Source organism: Salvelinus fontinalis, chromosome 1 (assembly GCF_029448725.1).
Source record: "Salvelinus fontinalis isolate EN_2023a chromosome 1, ASM2944872v1, whole genome shotgun sequence".
Lineage (NCBI taxonomy): Eukaryota > Metazoa > Chordata > Actinopteri > Salmoniformes > Salmonidae > Salvelinus > Salvelinus fontinalis.
In genome coordinates, this window is record NC_074665.1 from 100115370 (window position 1) to 100121452 (window position 6083).

Sequence of the window (6083 nt, forward strand, 5' to 3'; positions counted from 1 at the left end):
TTCTAGTTGTCTCAGAGAGTCAAAGCATTGATTAGTTCTTTCAACAACAAAAATAAATTCCCCTTTGGGGTTGTGATTGGTGTAGGGTGAAGTAACCCATAGACGCTGATCTTGGGTCAGTTTTTTATTTCCCCCACTAATGGTTAAGGTTGCGATACAGGGAGAGGAAGCTGATCCTAGATCTGTAGATAGACTAACCCCACCCCGGAGCATTTGGATTTGAAAACAAACAGTTGTAAAAGCAAGGGGGCGGCGCTCGGGGGCTGTGTGTGGCTGTGTGTGCGTGGGTGTTTGAGTGAGAGAGACACAGAGGAGATCCAACCTGTAAAAGCACAGCTCCCTTCATTATGGACACGTCATGCTGACAGCATCAAAGCGTTTTCCCAGAGTATGGTTGAGTTGTTGATCAACTACATCGCAGGTGTTGCGTTGCATCTCTGATACACACAGAAGAAGTTAAGAATTTGTTCTTAACTGACTTTCCTAGTTAAATTAAGTTTAAATAAAACATTTAAAAATAATAAAAGAACTGTGGGACTATCTTCTCAAGAGATCTTGAGTTCACTTCACTGGCCTAGGCCTACTCCTACCTATCTTCAAGCCTAGGCCTAATCCTACCTATCTTCAAGCCTAGGCCTACTCCTACCTATCTTCAAGCCTAGGCCTACCCCTACCTATCTTCAAGCCTAGGCCTACTCCTACCTATCTTCAAGCCTAGGCCTACTCCTACCTATCTTCAAGCCTAGGCCTACTCCTACCTATCTTCAAGCCTAGACCTACTCCTAGCATATCTTCAAGCCTAGACCCACTCCTACCTATCTTCAAGCCTAGGCCTACTCCTACCTATCTTCAAGCCTAGGCCTACTCCTTGCCTATCTTCAAGCCTAGGCCTATTCCTAGCCTATCTTCAAGTCTAGACCTACTCTTACCTATCTTCAAGCCTAGGCCTACTCCTACCTATCTTCAAGCCTAGGCCTACTCCTAGCCCATCTTCAAGCCTAGGCCTACTCCTAGCCTATCTTCAAGCCTAGGCCTACTCTTACCTATCTTCAAGCCTAGGCCTACTGCTACGTATATTCAAGCCTAGGCCTACTCTGTGACTGTCTTGGTGGTATGAGACAACAATGTACTAGGACTAGGCATGTCCATACCCTGGCCTTGGAATGCGTCCCAAATGGCAAGCTATTCCCTATATAGTGGACTACTTTGACGGAGCCCTATGGGTCCTGGTCAAAAGAAATACACTATACAGGGAATAGGTTGCCATTTAGGACACAGCCTTGCAGTCAGAAGAGAGAGGAGGAAGTTGAAAGTTGCTCTGGCTCTCTGCCCACCCTGTACTTGGCTGGTTAGCTTTCATTGGTTACATTTCAGTGTGTGTGGACTATGTGGAAACCAATAGGAAATAGCCAGGGAGCTTCAGTAGCCAATCACAGCTGATACAGAAACATAAGACATGAAGACATGATAACTAAGTGTTCAGGGATCACTATAAGACATGATAACTAAGTGTTGAGAGATCACTATAAGACATGAAGACATGATAACTAAGTGTTCAGGGATCACTATAAGACATGATAACTAAGTGTTGAGAGATCACTATTAGACAAGAAGACATGATAACTAAGTATATAGATATCACTATTAGACATGAAGACATGATAACTACGTGTTCAGAGATCACTGTCAGACATGAAGACATGATACATACGTGTTCAGAGATCACTATTAGACATGAAGACATGATAACTAAGTGTTGAGAGATCACTATTAGACAGTAAGACATGATAACTAAGTGTTGAGAGATCACTATTTGTAACGTGTCATGTTCCTGACCTGTTTTCTGTTTAGTTTTGTGTGTTAGTTGGTCAGGACGTGAGTTTGGGTGGGCATTCTATGTTGTCTGTTTCTATGTTGGTTTAGGGTTGCCTGGTATGGCTCTCAATTGGAGGCAGGTGTTTGGCGTTCCTCTAATTGAGAGTCATATTTAGGTAGGGCATTATCACTGTGTGTTTGTGGGTGATTGTCTCCTGTGATGTTTCGTGTTATTCGATGTATTCACTTTTGGAGCTGTTTGGCTGTTCGTTTGTTTCGATGTCCGTTCCTGTTCGTGAGTTTACGTTTGTCTATGTAAGTTTATGTTCAGGTTGCGTCAACGTCGTTTTGTTATTTTGTAAGTTTTGAAAGTGTTTTGTTTTGTTTAGTCTACGTCGTATTTGTAAATAAAAATGGCTTATTTCCCTGACTCCGCATTTTGGTCCGAAGATCCTTCTCTCCTCACCTCATCTGAGGATGAGGAGAGCGACAGCTATAACAGAATCACCCACCACCAAAATACAGAGACCAAGCGGTATGGGAAAAATGCTCGACGGAGCAACAAGGACTTTTGGACTTGGGAGGAGATCCTGTCTGGTAGAGGACCCTGGGCGCAAACTGGAGGAAATCGCTGCTCTCGTGAGAAGAGTGAGGCAGCCACAGCCCAGGAGCGCTGGTATGAGGAGGCAGCTAGGAGACGTGGATGGAAGCCGGAGATTCAAGCTCTTAACCGGAATTATGAGGGGACACGTCTTGCACGGAAGCCCGAAAAGCCCGTGAGTAACTCCCAAAAATTTCTTGGGGGGGGGCTAAGGGGTTGTGGGCCAAGGGCAGGTAGGAGACCTGCGCCCACTTCCCAGGCTAACCGTGGAGAGCGGGAGTACGGGCAGACACCGTGTTACGCAGTAGAGCGCACGGTGTCTCCTGTACGTGTGCATAGCCCAGTGCGGGTTATTCCACCTCCCCGCACTGGTAGGGCTAGATTGGGCATTGAGCCAGGTGTCATGAGGCCGGCTCAACGCGTCTGGTCTCCAGTGCGTCTCCTCGGGCCGGCATACATGGCACCTGCCTTACGCATGGTTTCCCCGGTTCGCCTGCATAGCCCAGTGCGGGCTATTCCACCTTGCCGCACTGGCAGGGCGACCGGGAGCATTCAACCAGGTAAGGTTGGGCAGGCTCAGTGCTCAAGAGAGCCAGTACGCCTGCACGGTCCGGTATTTCCGGCGCCACCTCCCCGCCCCAGCCTAGTACCTACAGTGCCTACATTACGCACTAGGCTACCAGTGCATTTCCAGAGCCCTGTTCCTCCTCCACGCACTCTCCCTGTAGTGCGTGCATCTAGCCCGGTGCCTCCAGTTCCGGCCCCACGCACTAAGCTACCAGTGCGTCTCCAGAGCCCTGTACACACTATATATTCTCCCCCTACTAATCCTGATGTGCTTGTCCTCAGCCCGGCGTCACCAGTGCCGGTACCACGCATCAGGGGTAGAGTAGGCTTTGAGGATACAGTGTGCCCTGTCCCTGCTTCCCGCACTAGTAGGAAGGTGCTTATCATTAGCACGGTGCCTCCAGTTCCGGCACCACGCACCAGGTCTACAGTGCGCCATATCCGGCCAGAGCCATCCGTCTCACCAGCGCCATCTGAGCCATCCGTCTCCCCAGCGCCATCTGAGCCATCCGTCTCCCCAGCGCCATCTGAGCCATCCGTCTCCCCAGCGCCATCTGAGCCATCCGTCTGCCAGGAGCCTGCAAAGCCGCCCGTCTGCCATGAGCCTGCAAAGCCGCCCGTCTGCCATGAGCCTACAGAGCCGTCAGCCAGACAGGAGCCGCTAGAGCCATCAGCCAGACAGGAGCCGCTAGAGCCGTCAGCCAGACAGGATCTGCCAGAGCCGCCAACCAGACAGGATCTGCCAGAGCCGCCAACCAGACAGGATCTGCCAGAGCCGCCAACCAGACAGGATCTGCCAGAGCCGCCAACCAGACAGGATCTGCCAGAGCCGCCAGCGAGCCATGAGCAGCCAGAGCCGCCAGTGAGCCATGAGCAGCCAGAGCCGTCAGAGAGCCATGAGCAGCCAGAGCCGTCAGAGAGCCATGAGCAGCCAGAGCCGTCAGAGCGCCATGAGCAGCCAGAGCCGTCAGAGCGCCATGAGCGTCGAGAGCCGTCAGCCTGCCATGAGCGTCGAGAGCCGTCAGCCTGCCATGAGCGTCGAGAGCCGTCAGCCTGCCATGAGCGTCGTGAGCCGTCAGCCTGCCATGAGCGTCGAGAGCCGTCAGCCTGCCATGAGCGTCGAGAGCCGTCAGCCTGCCATGAGCGTCGAGAGCCGTCAGCCAGCCATGAGCATCGAGAGTCGTCAGTCAGCCATGAGCTGCCCTTCAGCCTGAAAAGGCTAGATACCCAGAACTGCCCATCAGTCCAGAGCTGTCTCTCTGTCCGGAGCTGCCTTTCAGTCCGGAGTTGCCCCTCTATCCTGATCTCCCTCTCTATCTTTATCTACCTCTCTCTCCTAAGCTATCCCTCTGTCCTGAGCTACCTTGTCCCAGAGCTGTCCTTGATTCTGGTGTTGCCCCTAAATTTAGGTGGGGTTATTTGGAGGGTGGTCATTGTGGGGAGGCTACGGAAGCGGGGATTGATTATGGTGGGGTGGGAACCACGCCCGGAGCCTAAGCCACCACCGTGGTCAGATGCCCACCCAGACCCTCCCCTGGACTTTTTGGTGATGCGTTCGGAGTACGCATCTTGAGGGGGGGGTTATGTCATGTTCCTGACCTGTTTTCTGTTTAGTTTTGTGTGTTAGTTGGTCAGGACGTGAGTTTGGGTGGGCATTCTATGTTGTCTGTTTCTATGTTGGTTTAGGGTTGCCTGGTATGGCTCTCAATTGGAGGCAGGTGTTTGGCGTTCCTCTAATTGAGAGTCATATTTAGGTAGGGCATTATCACTGTGTGTTTGTGGGTGATTGTCTCCTGTGATGTTTCGTGTTATTCGATGTATTCACTTTTGGAGCTGTTTGGCTGTTCGTTTGTTTCGATGTCCGTTCCTGTTCGTGAGTTTACGTTTGTCTATGTAAGTTTATGTTCAGGTTGCGTCAACGTCGTTTTGTTATTTTGTAAGTTTTGAAAGTGTTTTGTTTTGTTTAGTCTACGTCGTATTTGTAAATAAAAATGGCTTATTTCCCTGACTCCGCATTTTGGTCCGAAGATCCTTCTCTCCTCACCTCATCTGAGGATGAGGAGAGCGACAGCTATAACATAACGGTCCTGACCAGTTTTATGTTGTTTTTGTATGTGTAATTGGTCAGGGCGTTAGTTTTGGGTGGGCAGTCTATGTTATCTGTTTCTATGTTGGTTTTGGGTTGCCTGGTATGGCTCTTGATTAGAGGCAGGTGGTTTGCGTTTTCCTCTAATTAAGAGTCATATTTAGGTAGGGCGTTCTCACTGTTTGTTTGTGGGTGATTGTCTCCTGTGTCTGTGTTATGTCTTACACCATACGGGATTGTTTCGGTTGTTCGTTTCGTTTCGTTTCGATGTAGTATGTTTCCTGTCCGTAAGTGTTACGTGTTAGTTATGTAAGTTTATGTTCAGGTTTCGTATACGTCGTTTTCTTGTTTTGTAAATTTGAAAGTGTTTGTGTTTCGTGTTGCCATCGTCGTATTTATAATAAAGATGGCTTATTTCCCTCAAGCTGCATTTTGGTCTGAAGATCCTTCTCTCCTCACCTCGTCCGAGGATGAGGAGAGCGCCAGCCGTTACAGAATCACCCACCACGCTAAGACCAAGCGGCAAGGGAAAAATAAACGGAGTAAGGGACAGGAGAAGAAGGAGCAATGGACATGGGACGATTTATTGGAAGGAAAAGGTGTCTACACATGGGAGGAGATCCTGGCTGGTAGAGATCGCCTCCCATGGGAACAGCTGGAGGCACTGAGGAGAGCAGAGGCTACCGGAGAGAGGAACCGGAGCTATGAGGGAACGCGTCTGGCACGGAAGCCCAAAAAGCCCGTAAGAAACTCCCAAAAATTTCTTGGGGGGGGGGCTAGGAGGTAGTGGGCCAAGGGCAGGTAGGAGACCTGCGCCCACTTCCCAGGCTTACCATGGAGAGCGGGAGTACGGGCAGGCGCCGTGTTACGCAGTAGAGCGCACGGTGTCTCCTGTACGAGTGCATAGCCCAGTGCGGGTTATTCCACCTCCCCGCACTGGTAGGGCTAGATTGGGTATTGAGCCAGGTGTCATGAGGCCGGCTCAACGCGTCTGGTCTCCAGTGCGTCTCCTCG